Source organism: Prosopis cineraria, unplaced genomic scaffold (assembly GCF_029017545.1).
Source record: "Prosopis cineraria cultivar Desert tree isolate PC_DT_omini unplaced genomic scaffold, ASM2901754v1 PC14, whole genome shotgun sequence".
Lineage (NCBI taxonomy): Eukaryota > Viridiplantae > Streptophyta > Magnoliopsida > Fabales > Fabaceae > Prosopis > Prosopis cineraria.
The window spans coordinates 2,696,544-2,715,214 of record NW_026555345.1 but is presented as its reverse complement, the minus strand read 5'-3'; the positions used below and the strand labels follow the sequence as shown (position 1 = coordinate 2,715,214).

Genomic DNA, 18,671 nt, shown 5'->3' with positions numbered 1-18,671 from the left:
GAAGAATAATATATCATTTTCATGAAAAACTTATTCATTTAAATAATTAATATTAAAGGTAAAAACTCATTGTATGTTCATATCCAGACAACTAGATGAGAGACAAATGATCACCAAATCTGTCATACATGTTGTCCTGATTGTACTGAAATAAGTAAATACCATAAATTTATTTAAGCTGCTTAAAGATATAGCTCAAGTGGTGAAATTAATTATCACTTAGCATGGGGGTAGAGCAGGTTCATGGTCCAACTCTTTTAACATAATTAAAAATAAAATCTGTTATAAATGTATATTTTAAAATTTAAAAAGGCTGGCATATTTTAGTCTAATTTTTTTTAAAAAATTCATCAAACGGCATCTATTTAAAAATGTTTTAGTTTAAAATGTGAAATTTGAAATGAATTAAAGGAAGATATTCAATTCAATTTATAGTTAAAAATTCAAAGTTGCGTTCATGGTGCCCTATAGAATGTGGATTGTGGAATATGGGAAAAGTATTGAAGGAGGCGACTCGTGATTCAGACTTCATAAGCAAGAAAAACCAAAAAAAAAAAAAAAAAAGAAACAACAAAGAAAGTTGAAGAATGTTAGGCCCGTCCTTGTTCACACGTCCCTTGATGGGGGGCAGGTGAATACGCGTGTTCTCTTGACGATGGGCTGTCTGCCCTTTTAATTGCGAAAAAAAAAAAATCACTTGCGTTTCTTCTCAATTTTTTTAAGGGTAAAAGTATGAATTTATTTTTAATTTTTTTAAAGGTACCTGGTGTTTTTAATTTTTATTAGGAGTAATATTGTCTCGAATCTCTCAAAAATAGTGTAATGATAAAGATGTAAATTTATCTTAAAATTTTTTCTCTAAGGGTACTTAGTATTTGAAACTTTTTTTTTTGAACAATGTTGCTCTATTGTCAGAGTTGACCAGTCTGTTTGACTTTACTTGCCAAGTGGCAGCCATATGATATTTTTGTAAAAAAAATTAAAAAGATGCCATCCCCTTCCTCTTATGTCTCAGTTGCACATCACTCTCTCTCGGCCATTCTTCTTGTCTTCATTCTTCCCTCCTCCACCGTTGACATTTGCAAGACAAGAGTTAAATGAAAAGTTCCATGGCCATCACTTACTAAGTTGTTACTTCTCCTTACTTGGTGTTGGACAATTTGAATTATTAATTTTCTGTTCTTATTTTTTTAAATATCTTGAGCTGTTCTTGAATTGTTGGATTCTTGAGTTGTGTTTTTTATTTTCTTCCTTTTTGTCCCCCATCTTTGATTGTTCTTTTTTATGTTTAAAATTCGAGTTTGATTGTTTTTTTAATATTTTTATGTTAAAAATCTAAGCTTGATTTTTTATCTTAGTGTTCTGAGTTATCTTGCATTTTTAGTGTTGTGGATGAAGAAAAAGAAGCTGACAAGGATGAAGCATTGTTTTATTTTTTTTTAGTTTTTAAAAAATGCCGCATGGCAAGTAAAATTAAACAAAATGGTCAATTCTAATAGTAGGGTAACATTGCTCCAAAAATAAATTTCAAAATACTAAGCGCCCTTTGAGGAAAAAGTTTTAAAATAAATTTACACCTTTATCATTTTTTAATTTTTAAAAAATTCCATATGGCAAGTCTAATCAAATAAAATGATCAACTTTGATGGCAGGGTAATATTGCACCATTTTTGAGAATTCCAAGGCAATATTACTCCCAACAAAAGTTTAAGATACCGGGGGCTTCTGGAGGAAAAGTTCAAGGATAAATTTGCATCTTTACCTTTTTTTAATTAGATTTTGAGTTCAAATTTTAAATAAATAGTAATAATTAAATTGAGATATGTCCTTTTAAAAAATAGGAGAAATTTCATTGAGTTTTGGTAGTTTTTTTTCTCAATATTTTCAGTTCTTAAAGAGACTAAAAACACTGAAAATTGAAAACTATAAGAACTTAAAAAAAATAAAAATCACCCAATTTTTATAAAACTATAGAGATTAAAAACATTGAAAAAAATAAGAACTAAAACAAAACTCGATAAAATTATAGGGATCAATAATTGTATTTTCTCAAAAAAAAAAATCATATTAGTTCAGATTAAAGACATAAGTTGAGATATGTCCTTTTAAAAAATAGGAGAAATTTCATTAAGTTTTGGTAGTTTTTTTTAATATTTTCAGTTCTTAAAGAAACTAAAAACACTAAAAATTGAAAACTATAAGGACTTAAAAAAATAAAAATCACACATTTTTTTAAAACTATAGAGATTAAAAATACTGAAAAAAATACAAAAATTAAAATAAAATTTAATAAAATTATAAGGATCAATAATTGTGAGGTTTTTTTTTTTTTTAAATCATACTAGTTTAGATTAAAGACATAAAATCTTGACAGGAGGGTAATCTTCTTGTATTTTCAACAATGTAAAATTCAAACTTAGAACAACATGGAAGTGGGACTTGGCTTCTCTCCTTTGAGAAAAGCCTTCTCTGTCTCTTCTTTGAGGCAGAGGAAAATTTGGATCGTTCAGATTTAATAGTTTTATTTTTATTTATATTTTTTAAATTAAAAAATATATAAAATTATAAATTTTCTTAAGAAATATATTTATCAATCTGACGGTTCATATTTAATATAGAAGGTCTAAAATTAATATTAAATTTTTTTAATAAATTTACTATTATGTTCAGAATATATTTACATAATTCAGAATATATTTAAAAAATTAATTTAAATTTTTTATATTAAATTTGAAATATTTATATTAAATATGGACTGTCAGATTAATTAATATATTTATTAAATATTTTTTATATTTTTATATATTTTTTAATTTAAAATAAAATAAAAATAGAATTATTAAATCTGAACGGTCTAAATTTTACTCTGCCTCAAAGGAGAGGTAGAGGAGGCTTTTCTCAAAGGAGAGAAGCTGACTCCAATGGAAGTGGGGTTGCCACTAATCAAACTAATTATTAAATTGATCAAAACATCAATATATGATTCATTGATTAGATCATGGTTGAGTTGTTGTTGAACCGAAACTAATTAAATTAATATATTTTAATAATATATTTAAAAATAAGAATAAAAATAATAATAGCAAGAATAAAATTTCAGATAAGAAGACTTTTATTATATAAATTACATATAAGCCTTTTAAAAAAATTGTTGGTTTGAAGAGCCAACGTTTGTGATTGGTATTCACCCAATAAAAAATAGATTTTATTTTCTATTAAATCCTAACTAAAGGTTTACTAAAAATAAAAAATCGATCTTAACTGATGAAATTACAATTCCCATGATTCTAGCATTAATGATTTTCAGTTTTACATATAGCATCCAAGGCGAACCTTTCCCTCTTTCCGGGCATTTTTCCAAATATCCCTCCAAAACGTCAGTTTCGTCGCTGTCTGCTCTTCAAAAATTTAAAATTCTAGAGATATTTTCCCAGGCTCATGAACTCCCTTTTCGTTTCCACTCTCCTCTCTCCATCATGTCATCTTCTTCATTCCATCTCTCACTATTGGTCCTTCTCCACGCCTTTTTTCCATCATTACCATTTGCTTGGATTGGATCTTGCCACTATCATAGTCAGGTCCATTGCCACCATCCTCATTATTGAAATATCATTCTCCATCCTGTAACTCATTTAAATTTTTAAAATTTTAAAAAATATTTAACTCATTTGAATCCATTCTTTTAACATAGTTATGAAGAGCAAAGCATATTTATATGATAAAAGTTTGAGTAACAAGCTTGAAATTGATCATGTTTTACAATATTCTCCATCTTGCCTTGCAAATACCAAAAATTCTTTCAAAAACACTTCCTAAACTAGAATGATGAAATTAAATATTTCATCACTTGATCTAAAGTTAGGAGTCATCCTAAAATGTGCAAGATGATACCTTGTATTCTTGTGTGATCTAGGAGACCTTTGAATGATGAGTATCTTGAGTCAATGAGATAATATTTACCTATGCATAAATAAAAAATATATTAAACAATATTGCATAAATATTTATAAATCACTTAAATATTTCAAGTTATATAATACTAACCTTTAAGATGATAGGGAAATCGTAAATGTGGTTTATGAAGCGTGTCTATAAAAATCTGTGCATAATGTAAAATCCTAAATTTTCTAATCTAAAACCTATTTGCTAATTAAGGATAAAATTAGTAAATTAATTAAGTTAATCATGTTCTTGAGTTGTTAATTAACCTTGTGAATCATTTGGCAACTTCAAAGTTTGGCTAGGGAGGAACTTGGATTGGATCATGACTGAATGGCATGAGACAAGTGAGAGATTTCTCACCATGCCACATGTCGCGGCTTGTACATCATATGTTGTGGTGCAATGCACATTTTTAGCATTAAGAGGTCATGAATTAGTTGAAGAAATCAAAAGAAAGGTTGGGGGTTTTTGGGGAGCTCAAGGGAGAAGAAGTTAGGCTATGCTAGGGCATCAAAATTCAAGAACTCAATAGTTATTTTGGATGAACAATCTTCTGGGTAAACTTCCTAACCTTTTCTTTTACCTCCCTATCTTGTTTTCATGTGGAAGGGTGTAGAGTTATTCTAAGTTGGAGAATCTAGGGATCCATGTCTAAGAGCTTGTATGTGGCCTTAAGAGTTTGATTTAGGTTCCTCAGTTTTAGAGTAAGTGATTTTATGAAGCTAAGTTATGGGGTATTGTTATTTGAATTGACCCTAATTTGATTTTGTGGTTTTGAAGTTGTACAAGAAAATTAATGGTGATTTAATTAAGTGGGGGGGTTAAAGAAGAGGGTGAGTTGGCTGTAGCTTTGAATTGCTCAACAATAAAAGATATGAGTTATGATTAGTTAAATTTAGTTAAAAACTACTTATGTTATGTTAGAAAACTGATATATAATGCTTGATGTTGTAGAGTTTGATAGTTGGAAGCTTTTTGAGGTTAAGAAAGCCATATGAACTAATGTTGGCCATAAGTAATGTTTTTATGTCAAAAGGGTTGAGGTAAATAAATAATTGATATTATTTATTACCTTGTGAAGACATTTGCAAGTTATTTATGGAACCATATAATATAATATATCTATATATGAGTTTTTGAACTAATAAGGCAGGCAAGAAAATGAGTTTTTGAAAAGATAGGTAATGCATGCCTAAATCATCTTTTAATTATAAGATAAGAGTGTTTTTAATTGCATGATCATTGCATTAGTACCAAAATATATTTGCCTAGGTAAGATGTAATTAAATGACTTGCATATGCATGATTATGAGATGATTAATGGCATGTTTAGTAACGATGGGAGTTTACTTTAGGTAGAATAATAATAAAATTCATATGGTATCGTTGACATCGCGAGACACTTAATGTAGCTAACACTTTCTTCTTAAGACATGACAGGGCACTGTGTTGGAGAAAAATACTCCTTAGCATCCATAGGGTGTAGTTTTTGAGTAACGATACCTCAATTACTTATAATAGGGAGAATTCATAGTTTAAAAATGAACTATAACACCTTTGGCTAGAAAATTTTTTCATGGAAGGAGAGCTTAGATCAAACTATAAGGTTTGGTCCAATAGTGTAGCCTATAGGTTTGGTCGAGAATATTAGAGGTTCGGATGGATATACAGTCATTCATGGTATTTATATTATGTAGTTATTTGTAGCATAAACATGTTTTAAATATCTTGCTCTATTACTTATTTATGATTTTTCTTGTTCATAAATATTATAAATTCTTTTAGTTACTGAGACTATCTCACTCATGATTACTATTTTACAAGTTCAAAGATGGATAAGGGACAACGGAAAGAGAAGGGTAAGGAGTAGCTATTCCACTAGTTGTAATGCCTTGTATACATTTTGAGTTTATATATATGAATGTAACTAAATAGCATTTTGTTGCCAACTAATAATGTACATGGTTTTTGGTTTGGACTTATATGATTTAATGATGACTTGTATTTTGGCCTAGGATTGTGAAATATTGTGATGCATGCATGGTATTGAAAACCGGACCGGACCGGCCGGGTCAACCCGGAAACCGGTGAACCGGTCCCCTGTCCGGTCTGGGTTTGCACTTAACCCGGTGAGGGAGTGAACCGGTATAACCCGGTCAACCCGGGTTCAACCCGGTATAACCCGGATAACCCGGTGGGTTGACTGGGTTAATCGGGTTAATATTTTTTCAGACTTTTACCCCAAAACGACGTCGTTTTTGATTTTTTTTTTCATTTTTAATTTTTCAGAGCTCTGAGTTCGGAAAAAAATAACAAAAAAAAGTAAAATTGAAGTCAAAAAATAAAAAATTAGAGATAGAGCATGCTAAGTCCAAAAATATAGTATTTTATTATTGTTAGACTTTTGAGTGGTTGGATTTGGTTGAATGTTTTTATAATTAATGTCTTTTTATTTAAATTATATTATTTTAATCATGACCGGTTTGCCACCGGTTCAACCCCCGATTCAACCCTGATTGAACCACTAACCCGTGACCTAGTGCCATGACCGGTTTAATGACCGGTCCGGTTTTACGTACCTTGGATGCATGTGATAATGGGGCTGAAATGTTAGTACAAGTACAACTATAGTGTAAAAGTGATGTAATATTCAAAACTACACTTGTATGATGTGATTTTGTAGTATTTTAGCCTAAGGTGAATGTTTAATTAAACATTGTGTATCCAGGCTAAAATATGGTTATAAACGTATATTAATGTGAAATATATGTGGATGTATGATGGTTTGGCCAAGTAGTGATGATATATGAATATTATGTGAATGACCTTGTTTTATGAGAAACTAGGGTTAGGTGGCCAAATCTTAAGCTTGACGTATGATTGTGTAATTAATTGATCAATCAGGCACACAATGGCCTGTTGGACTTGATTTAAACTCGAAAAAGAATTGATGATATAAGTTTTGGATTTTGAACACTTGGATACATGAAATTTGCTCTTAAAATGGTTATTTGAGATTTGTATGTCACATTTTCAAATTTGATATTGGATTAGAATGAAACTTATGACATTAGCTAAATTATCAAATGAGCTTCATGTGAGTGCTATATTATTAGATGTTAGTTGCGAAAATGGCATACGTCTAAAGTTCGCCATAATAGACAATTTTTTATTATTATGAAATGGCATGTGCACTATGACATAATTACATAAGCTGTGGTGCATAACACAATGGCAAGATTGAACTCTTCATGCCATATATTGTGGCATATGTGCCAAAAAGTGCTGATTTGACTTTCTTGCCCTTGTTTTCATGTGTTTTGTTTCCTTATGTCCTTCCATGCTTCTTATACTTTTAAATCTTAATTAGTTGAAGCTCAAACTATTACTTTAAAGGGTTTATGAGATTTTAAAGGTTTTCAATTTTTTCTCAAAGTTTTTATAAGTTTATAACATTCATTCATTAAGGTACTTTGGGAGGGGCTCAATGACTCCTATTTACCATCGTGTCATTATGTGTTATGTTTGAGGTGATTATTGGTAATGTCAAAATGAACGTTATATATCATCTTTTATATGTTAAAAAGTAGCAATGTCCATTGAATTGATAGGTCTAATTACACAATTGCCTAACTTGTGTACAGCTGTTAAAACTCTTTTGAAATGGTTGTGAATGATTTGACTAGAGTGCTGAAATTGTTCTTGAACTTGTCTATATGTGAATAAAAAAAAGTCAAAATATAAACTAATTTTTAGATCTTCAAGCATTTGAGTTTTGGTTTCACATTAAATTCACTACACTAAGTTCAGCAAGCTGGGAACAGGGGATAAATCAATTAGAAATCTTATAGTTCAAGCTCAAGTTTAGTCAAAAGGAATTGTGGAAGTAATGGGTAAGTGGTGAAAGCAGGTGATTGAATGCTGATAGCATTACATTTAGAGTTGCATCAAATCAAAGGTTTAACAAGACATGAATTAGATGTTGACAATATATGAGACCTGCCAATGTCATACAGTGAAATTTAAATAATGGAAGGATCTAATTTGAAAAAAGTCTGATAGAAAGAGCTTATTACTTGAATTAAACACTCGATAAAATATAATTAAAGAAAAGAAAATCTCAACCTATATCCTCAAAAAGGCTAAACCTGTAGCTCCTAATTTGATTCTTATTTCAACTTTACTTGATAAAATAAGATGGAAGAAGAGAGCAAAAATACTACCCAGTAAACTTCAAAACACTCATAAACCCAATCAATTGCAAGGTTGAACATGAAAACATAAATGTTAAAAAAATCATATAACTCTAAAGTACTAAAATCTATCACCATACGAAACATAGTAGGCAGCCGAATAACAAATCAAACCTCTAAATAGATTTGGGAGATCGGGCTGATCCGATGTAAACAAACTAGAGTGAGGGAGAAGGTGAATAATGGCTACTTGAGTGGGAAAAGATGTTGAGAAAGAAGACACAAGGAAAATGCTTACTTTTGTCCTATGCAGTTTTGGCATAAAATCGCCGTGCCTTTTCTAATTTTCCCTCTCATCTATCGTAGGACTTATTCTAAGAAGCAATTTAGATTAATTTATCCAAATAATCAAATATTTGATTTTTTTTTTAGATTTTGATTATTTTTAAAATCTTAAACAAATATCTTAAATATTACTTAAAGTGATTTTTTTAAAAAAATGCTTTTTCTAAAAAAAAACCAAAACAAACGCCTATTTTCTCCTTTTTTTAATATGTTTTTAACTTGATTTATTTATTTATTTATTTTTTTGGGTTGATCATCGTCTTTCTCATTTTTTCTTTCTCCTCCTTCCATTTTCGAGTTCTGATTCTCAATAATAAAAAAAAAAATCTGACTCATACCATTTGTGTGAACCAACTCTGATTTCTGGCTCAACATCCGATTTCGGATGGCTCAATCCCAACAAATTATTCAAACAATCTAAATGTACAAGCCAAGCTGTTATACTAAATGGGTGCCGGCCGGACCGGACCAACTCCAGTTCGGTTTTGAAAATATCGTGTTTCACTACTATTATAGCCTCTGTAAATTTTGTTTTATTGGTGTACGATGACATTAACAGTAAGTCATTGATTGATTGATATAAAAGGTTAATTAAAAAATTATGTAAACCCTTCGTTGCGGACTTGCGGTACCGAGTCGGTCAAAAGCAAGCATTTGTCACGATCGCTGCAGGCGAGTGCGCTAGTGTGATCTGCTCGTATTTAAGTACACCACTGATTACTGATTACAGCTAATTTCTCCGAGTGTACGGAGGCCACCTATTTGGAAGAATTTATAATAGACGAGGTCGTTTGAATAATTCCGCGCCGTTGTTCTGTCATTTCCCAGCAATTTCCGTTGGACGTGTTCGTTTCAATTTCATAAACCCGTAGTCCAAGCCTTCCCCTACTGTTCCATTCCCTTCTCCTTTGTTTACTACTCATTCCTCACTCCTGCTGACTTCATTAGCTTCTTTTCCCATCCTCATCACTTCATTCCACAACTGATTGGAGCGCCAATTCTTCACCTGGGTTTCTGGTTGTTGAACTTGTGTGTATGTTTTTCGCGGATCTTCCCAAAAATCTGTACTTTTTTTCATGGGGTTTAGATGATAGTGACGATGAAGCGGTTTGGGTCTGTCATGTTTTAGTGTGATCTTAACTTGATCCTCCATGGCTTCGCTTCTAAGAAAATTGCGGCCTGCTGCGTCATCGTCGATTCACGATGATGGCAACGAGTTTAGCTATGAGTACTCGTTTGCAACAGAGTACAAGGGCCCTCCTCTCAATTTCTCCATCCCTCAAGTAACCCCTTTTAAAATTGAGCAAATCCCAGTTGCTTCCTTAGCTTCTTCTTCAGTTGATCAACTTTCCGTGCCAGTTATTCAACCTATTGTGAAATCTAACAAAAAGCTGAAACTTAATGGAGATGTTCTTGTTTCTTCAGATTCAAATTCTCCTGCTATTGAATTTGCTATCTCTGGCTCTGCTGAGTCAACGAAGACTGGCTCTTTGCGAGTTAGGGTGGATACAGTAGATAGGATAGATAAGTCAAGCTCGTTAAACAGAATTTATGATGCTTGTAAGTGTAGCACAGAAAATATATCACAGAAACTTCAGACTTCTGGGTCTTTTGGAGTTTCTGGCAGGGGTGAAATTGTTAGCGAGTCTCTTGAAAGTGAATTGAACCCCACAAATTCAGATACTGCAGAGTCAGGCTCAAGCTCGCGCTCAGCTTCTTCCGGCATTTTTTCATGCAGAGAAGATGACCGTAACAATAACGCACCGGTACATGTCAATCGGCCTTCAGTTGTGACTTTTCTTAGTTCAGAAGAGTCACTTGAGATGGCAGTTAACGAGAACTTTAGGGGTTCTGAGGTTGCGAGCATCCCTGTGAGGCCACATGCTGAGAGAACAGGGAAGAAAGGCACGTGCTATAGATGCAAAAGAGGAAATCGGTTCACTGAAAAGGAGATTTGCATTGTGTGTCGTGCCAAATATTGCCGATCCTGTGTTATAAGAGTCATGGGGTCTATGCCTGAAGGAAGGAAATGTATCACTTGTATTGGTTTCAGAATTGATGAAAATATGAGGATTACCCAGGGAAAGTGTTCTCGTATGCTCAAACGCATGTTGTCTGAGGTGCAAGTAAAACAGATAATGCAAGCTGAATTGAATTGTGAAACTAATCAAATGCCCCCAGAACTTTTTTTGGTGAATGAGGATCCTCTTGACCGAAGCCAGCTAAAGCTGTTACTGAGCTGTCACAAACCCCCAAAAAAGTTTAAACCAGGCTACTATTGGTATGATAAAGCATCTGGATTTTGGGGAAAGGTGAATATTATCCTTCTTAAGTTCTTATATTAATCTTGTTAATCTTCCTGGTGCTCAACCTTTATGAGGTTGAGTTCCTCAGATTTTACTGTTAATGCTTTAACAATTGAAACCCATATTTGTCGTACTGCAATCTAACAGGATGGTCATAGGCCTTGGCAAATTATTAGCCCGCAACTAGATGTTGGAGGTCACCTGCAAAAACATGCAAGCAAAGGAGACACAAAAGTGTCAATAAATGGCCGAGAAATTACGAAACGCGAGCTCACGATGCTGAAGGTTGTCGTACTGGGAATAACTATAATTTATTGAGGTTTACTGAGCATGTTGAATGAATCGAAGTATGTTCTGTTTGTTTGCAGCTAGCAGGAATCCCATGTGAAGGAACACCTAACTTTTGGGTTGGTGAAGATGGCTCCTACCTGGAAGAGGGGCAGAGGAATGTCAAAGGGCGTATATGGGATAAGGTGACTAGTGTGTTGATTGAACTTGCCTTTTCTTCCCATATTTTTCTTGCTATATCATTCGTCAATGATCGTGAGTATACTCTTTTACAGACAATAGTGAGGATAGCTTGTGTCTTTCTGCGTCTGCCAGTTCCTTCCAACCCCATAGCTCCCAGTGGTGAAAGCGAAGGAGGAGATAATAGAATCAAAGATAACCTTGTACAGAAAAACCTTTACAAATTTCTTCTCGTTGGTTCTATCAAATCTGGAACAAGTACTATAGTTAAACAGGTAGTAACAAGAACGCTGCTGGAGGGAACTCTTTTTCGTTGCACTGAGCACTGTTAATGGACCAAAGGAAAATTTGATGTTGATAAGTTGAATAATTTAGCCTAATTCTTTTACTGCTTTCCGTTTCTCCTGCGATCATTTCTATATGATGTTGATCCCAAACAAAATGAAGTTAAAGGTATTGTACATTTATAACTGTTACAGACCTGAGCTCTTCAACATACTTGATTTTTATCGGTCACAGCTTACATTGCTAGTTGTCCTGGTCAGGTGATAGCTTTGTGCTTGACCCATATTTTCAGAATTTCTTCTGATATACATTCTATTTGGTTAAATTTTGGTATTTCTTGCCTTTTCCTTTGTATATTTGACGAATGGATAACACTTATGTTTGTTAAATAATCCTTGATTTGGAGTGATCCTAAAGACTGAATATTTGATCTCAGGCCAAGCGTCTGTACAACATTCCTTTCTCTGAAGAAGAGCGCCAAAATATCAAGTTGGTGATCCAAAGTAACTTGTATACATACCTTGGTATATTGCTGGAGGGGCGTGAGACTTTTGAAGAGAGCTTGTTGGAGAAGAGGAACGGACAGATTGCTGACGAATCCACTTCAGCTGGTAATTCTTTTTCCCTAAATGAAAATTAACCAGAAGGCTTGTTTGGATCAAATGATTGGCAGCATTCCCTTGACCCCTTCCCCTTTGCAAATCAGTGTGTGTGTGTATCATAAAGTAGGCTGGTTTTATAGATTCGACCACTCAGCATTATTGATAACTTGAGCGGAAGTTTTTTCAAATGTTCTATGATTTTCTTGCAGCCAGAGAAATTAATTAATGTTGTGTAGTCAATTGCAAACGGCAAAGCATATATGGCATTTCTTCTTTTTTAAGCTGAATGCTTTAGAATACTTCAATGCCATTATGATATCTTAATGCTTCAATACGTGCACACTCTGACTTACCTTTCAAAACAGTCCCGTGAAACTATTTACACGATGCTTCTGCGTAGTGATGGCTCTTTGTTAATTAGCCTAAAGAAAAAGTTCGTCTGCCATTAACTGATAGTTTATTATGGAAAGAATTTATTAACATCAGTTAGCAACAGGGAACACAGGCGAAACTACTTATACAACAATCTATTCCATTAGCCAAAGACTGAAAGCTTTCTCAGATTGGCTTATCAAATATATGGTTTCGGGCAACTTGGATGTGATATTTCCTGCCGCTACTCGTGAATATGCGCCTCTTATAGAAGAGCTATGGAGGGATGCAGCCATTCAAGCAACATACAACCGGAGAAATGAACTAGCTATGCTACCTAGAGGTGCAAGTTATTTTCTGGACCGGGTAAGATATTGTTTGGTTTTCAATCTGTTATTCATATTGTTTATGCCTGCTGAACATGAGTGATTCCTGCAACATCCTATTTTAGGAACCTTTATTCGGCAATGGAAGATATATTAGGTTCCATTAGGAGCAGTTAGAGACAAGAAGAACTTGAAAATTCAAACTCAATCTTGAATTGCTTTATCTAGATATTTCTAGAAATTTAGGCTGACTTTAAAAATTCATAACTTATTCTAGAAATCTTGGATAGAGCTGAGAGCTCATTCTTGTCTCTCTTTAAAGCTAAATGAGTCCTCTATATAAGACAAATACAAAACTTGACTTTGACTAAGCCGATCAATACAGTTTATTCGTTTAAATAGATTGCTCTGTTTTGCCCTTTCCAACATTCCAGAGTTTTTTCTTTGACTTTAAAAATTCATTTATTAAGTTATAGGACTCCAATTCATGTGTTCTTGAGCTTGTTAAAAAGCATAGAACCTTATCTATAAGGGAAAAATATACCACATGACTTTTGTGCATCCATTTAATACAGTTTAATAACTCTTTAAAACTGTTTAATTCTCAATCATACTAGAGTCAGATTTCTGCGTCCTACCTTGCAAAATTCATATCTAAAATTATAGAGCTCCAATCAAAGTGATCTTGGGCTTGTTTGAAAGATTGAGATGCCTTCTCCAAAAATAAAAACATGAAACAGAACTTAGATAAGCCCAGATTATATAGTTTACTCATAAATGTTGAACACTTAGTCTGTCCACAGAACTAACTCTAGAATTCATAGGTCTACTTTCAAAATTCATTGTAAATTCTACATCTTTCATATATATGTGATCCCTAGCTCATTTAAAAGCTTGTGAAGTCTGCCATATGATAAAAATAGTAAACAGAATTTTCTCTGGCGAATAAATACAGTGTTCTAAAAACATAATGTTTCGATTTACTTGCTTCACTACTTCCAATATCCGTTTCTCAACCTTGTAATCCCATGATACATACGTTTGATTACCCTCATATGAGATTTGTTATAAAGCTTAGAATGTCCTTTATCTAGGTTAACAATTTCAAGAATTATAAGTCATTAGATCCAGTTTTTGATCCAAACATGAAACTATAATGAAAACTCCCATTTCCAACATAGCACTTACTAGTTATTTTCCTTAAACTCCCATTCTAACTAGTTTATATACATAACTCATATAAACATCTTTTCAGGACATACAATTCTAAGAAACAGGACAGACTACAAATCTTCTAAAGTCACTTGATTTTACATATATTTTGTAAATCATGATACCAAACACGATATATGATTTAAACTTGACTTCTTGCTTTTTCTTCTCTTCAAAACTTTCTTGCTCTCTTTGATACAAAACTGGAACCTGTTTTAGTATATTATTTGGAGTGTGAGATTATAAAATGTCAGTAGCAACATATACTCTCATATCAAGTTATGACAATATTCAAGCAAAACCAGTTTATCAACAAGCTTGTAGATACGGCATGTTTCAAAATGCAGTTCTCAACTTTGCTCATGTAAAGTCAATCATGTACTCCAAGGAATAGCCATGGAAATAAAAAGAATACATAAGAAGCATCAATAAACTTACTTGCAATAATTCACAGAACTAGTAACAGGCCTAACTACTAGAATTAAAGCCATAACTAAAAAGAGAGTATATATTGCTACCTTGTTTCCTAGCATGAGATAATCTTTTCCTTCATCCTAGCTTATTGTCACCCTTACTCCTGCATCTTTACACTCTCAAGAGCAGCCTCTTGTTTTCCTTTTGTTTCTATACCTCTTCTTCACTTTCTTTAAGTTTCTGATTGGCAGAGGAAAAATGAACGAGCAAAGACATGTAAAGCTGATGCGCCCACACACACACACACACACACATTGAAAAAGGGAGTGGTTCGGTATTTTAATTTATAGATTAAACTGATTATAATTTTTAGTTTAAAAAAATTCTCAAATGCTGCCACCTATTTTATCTTTCTTCATAGTAATTCTAGATTCTCGCCACCTAATATAATTTCTTCTTTAGCAGTCTCATCTATTGCCACGTAAATCTCTGCTAATCTAAAGTGATGCCACATGAACCTTTTCTAATCTAAAGTGATGCCCCACACACACATATACTCAATTGATTATAAAACCGCTGTGTGTGTATTTAGAAGATAAAATTTGATCAGTGGAAGAAATATCAATTTGCCACCCAATCCATTAGGGTAAATCTTAAATGTTGACGCACAATAAATTCCAAGCCTTGAAAATTTGTTTTAGAGCCACGTAATAGATTGAACATTCACTTCAATTCCCATATCATGACATAATCCATTTTGGCTAAATCAAGTCGCATAGCCAAGATGATAAGTTAGTGGGAGAGAGAATTGAGGTGCTTACCACTTACTCTTTCCATACATTTTGGTTCACACACACACACGCATTCTTCTCCTTTCATTTGTATCTTCTCCCTCCTTTTTCCTTGATTACATGCCGCATAACATTCCTTGAGCCATTGTAAACCTTGTTGGCTACCAATAATACATTGCTTTACTAATTCACATGTGTGATTGCAAGATACACACGCACACGCACACGCACACATTCTCACCACTAGTTTAATTCATAATTTGATTCCCAATTTCTCACTAATTCTTATCTTAATATCTTTAATTTCTCCCTTGAATCATAAGTAAACATGGTCTCTTTAATCTTATCTCATCTTGTGTTAATTCTTTTTTTCTCATATAAATGCATGGCAAATTCCAATTACCATGAAATAACCTAATTACATTTAAATAAAGATTAACACCTTTAATTTTTCACTTTCCTTCTTAAAATATTATTTTGATGCCATAAGAATATAATTTGGACTAATTTATTATGATTAAGGTTCTCCCTAATTCACTCGATAATTTAGGATGTCATTTAGTTTAAACCAAGAATCTTTATAATTTAATCCTTGCTTGCTTTGACTTTCTTTTCCTAAATTTTTCTGTATATTCCTAGGCATCTTTAAACTTTTATGGATCATAACTTGTGTCCACACTCACTGTAATTTATAATCCAATAAATTATATATAATAAGTGGACATGGGGTAAATTTCCTAAAAATTCCTTAACTATAAGGATTTCTTTATTTTCTCTCTCTTACCTTGAGTACATCGCCTTTGAGTTCCTATCCAATTTGGAAAATAGCATACTAATCAAAACTTCTTGCCTACACCTACAAGCACTCAAGTCTAAATTTCAGGATGTTACAATTCCAAGAGTTGATATTAATGCAGATAGTTTGAATTTTGAACATGTTAAAATTTCTATATTGCTGCCTCTTTTTTCTTTTCAGTGAGAGTTTGGGTGATTGATTTGACACAAATGAGAAGATCAAATGAAAAAGAGAGATCAACAGAGCTAGTGTTGAAATAAGAGTTCATCACTGCATCAGTGTAGTTTATATTTTGGACTTCTGGATTATCAGTAAGACATGAGGCTATTTGAATCAATTAAGTATAAGTTGGTATTGAGACGATGTGAAACCAGATAGAGGGAAGACTATAAGTTTAATTTATAGTTCTTAAATGAATGATCTTAATTTTGCAACAAGTTGTGATAGTTTTTTTTTTTTGGTGGTTTAAATTATTTGGATATGAATGTATGAGGTTCATAACATCACTTTAGAAAAGAAGGCTAGCTTATCATCAATGTCTAAATAAATCTCTGGATGCAGGCTGTTGAGATTTCCAAGGTAGACTATGAACCCACCGACATGGATATCATGTATGCTGAAGGGATAGCATTATCTAACAGTCTCACTATGGTGGAATTTTCATTTCCCAAGACAAGTTCTGAGGAATCCTTGGACCCTGAGTATCAGCATGACCCTTCTCTCAGGTAGCTTCTCTTCTTTTATGCAATTTTAGTTGTGATCTATAAATGCTTCAACTTTATTTTGAGATCAAACCTTGTGATCATCTTAGCTTTTGGGTGATGTAGTGAGTCTTATTTTAGTTCAAACCAGGAGCTTTCAGACATCACCCAGGCATGATGATGGATGAAAATAACTTGATAGACAAAAACCCCATTTAATACTTGAGATGTGCCACAATTAATACCACAAATACTCCATTATACATAGTAAAACTTCACTAATTTATTTTACTTCATATACATAAGTAAACTTCACTATATATGCATGTTTTTGAGTGCAAGTATCTGATCGAGATATGCTGTTAGTTAATTTTTTTTTTTGGGTGCCCCCTTGCCCTAATACAACTTCACCTGTAGGTACCAACTCATCAGAGTACATCCAAGAGGCCTTGAGAAAATTGCAAGTGGCTGGAGATGTTTGAAGACATGGATGTTGTCTTGTTCTGTGTCGCCTTAACTGATTATGATGAGTATACTGTAGACAGGAATGGAGTTTTCTACCAACAAAATGATGGCAGCCAAGCAACTATTTGAAAACATAATCACTTATCCTTCCTTCACTAACAAGAAATTCCTTTTGATTCTGAACAAATTTGATCTGCTTGAGGAAAAGATTGAACAAATACCTCTAACTCGATGCGAATGGTTTTATGACTTCAATCCAGTGATCAGCAAGAATCAGAACCGAGACAATAATTATACTAATAACCCTCCATTACCTCAGCGAGCCTTTCAATTCATTGCCACCAAGTTTAAGAGGCTTTCCATTCTCATACAAACAGAAAGCTGTTTGTTTCATTGGTCACCGGGTTGGAACCCGATACTGTGATGATGCTCTCAGGTATGCAAGAGAAGTTTTGTTATCGGAAAAATGGGATCCTTATATCACAGGTGAGAAGTTTGAGAACACTTCAACATCTTTTGATGAGATTGAGACAACCTCTTGAGGGTTCCTCCAATTCGTCAAGTCTGTATAGGGATGAGTAAAAGAAGAATCAAGAAAAAGATTCAGAAAGTTCTGACCTGCTGTCATGGTGCTACAAAATTCTTTGTACATATCAAGCCATAAAAGATGCAGAACATAAATAAGATCGTCTCTGAATTTGATATGAGGGGACAAAAGATTTTTTTTATAATTTTATTCTCTCTATTCTCACAAGATAAACTGCAACAATATCCATAGAGAAGTGAACCCCCCCCCTTTTTAAAAACCTTTTTCTATTATTTTTCAGTCGTTGTCTGATGAAATTGGTATTTTTTTTTGTTTTTTTGAAAAATATCTCGATGAGAAAAATCCTGTACCACAAAGTAACAATTTCCAAACTTCTTTGAGTCGATGTACCATATCATTGTCAAGTTCTGGCCAATGGAAGAACAAAGTAAACTTCCTCAAAATGCTTGTCCATGTCCTCTCTTGCTCCTCTTTTACTCTGATATGAAGTTTCTGCTACTCATACTCTTAGCAATAAACTTGTGAGACTACGCTCACAGGGTTCAAAAGATATATAAATCTCGTATAACACTGATACGCAGAGTTTGAATTGTCAGCGGGTTCAAAAAACATATAAACTCTAGCTTGTGCTCCCAAATATTAGCCTAGCCTATTTGCATTTGTCATGGTAAAATGAGGGTTAAATTATATTTTTTAAGAGATGCCTAAACTCTAAATTTTATATTTTTTTTCCTTAAAATATACAAACCAATTCAACACTTTTTTTTTTTTAATAAATGAGTATAACATAGTTTTTAATGTCAGAAGGAGAGTATAAATTGAACGATTTTGAAATGTGGTTGATGCAGCCAAATTTAACATACGGTTTTGCCAGATTCCACTTGTAAGGAAAGACATCAAACAGCC

The 18,671-nt window shown here is 33.0% G+C and overlaps 1 long non-coding RNA gene and 1 pseudogene across 1 annotated transcript; one reads left to right on the top strand and one right to left on the bottom strand.

Annotated features, from left to right (window-relative positions):
* Window positions 1–9,202: 9,202 nt before the first annotated feature.
* LOC129293043 (extra-large guanine nucleotide-binding protein 1-like) lies at window positions 9,203–17,954 on the top strand (annotated as a pseudogene).
* On the bottom strand, window positions 10,850–11,412 carry LOC129293044 (uncharacterized). Its single transcript, XR_008589101.1, has 3 exons — window positions 11,282–11,412; window positions 11,082–11,210; window positions 10,850–10,987 (listed from the first exon to the last, which is right to left on the bottom strand). It is a non-coding gene; the product is annotated as an uncharacterized LOC129293044 (long non-coding RNA).
* Window positions 17,955–18,671: the final 717 nt, after the last annotated feature.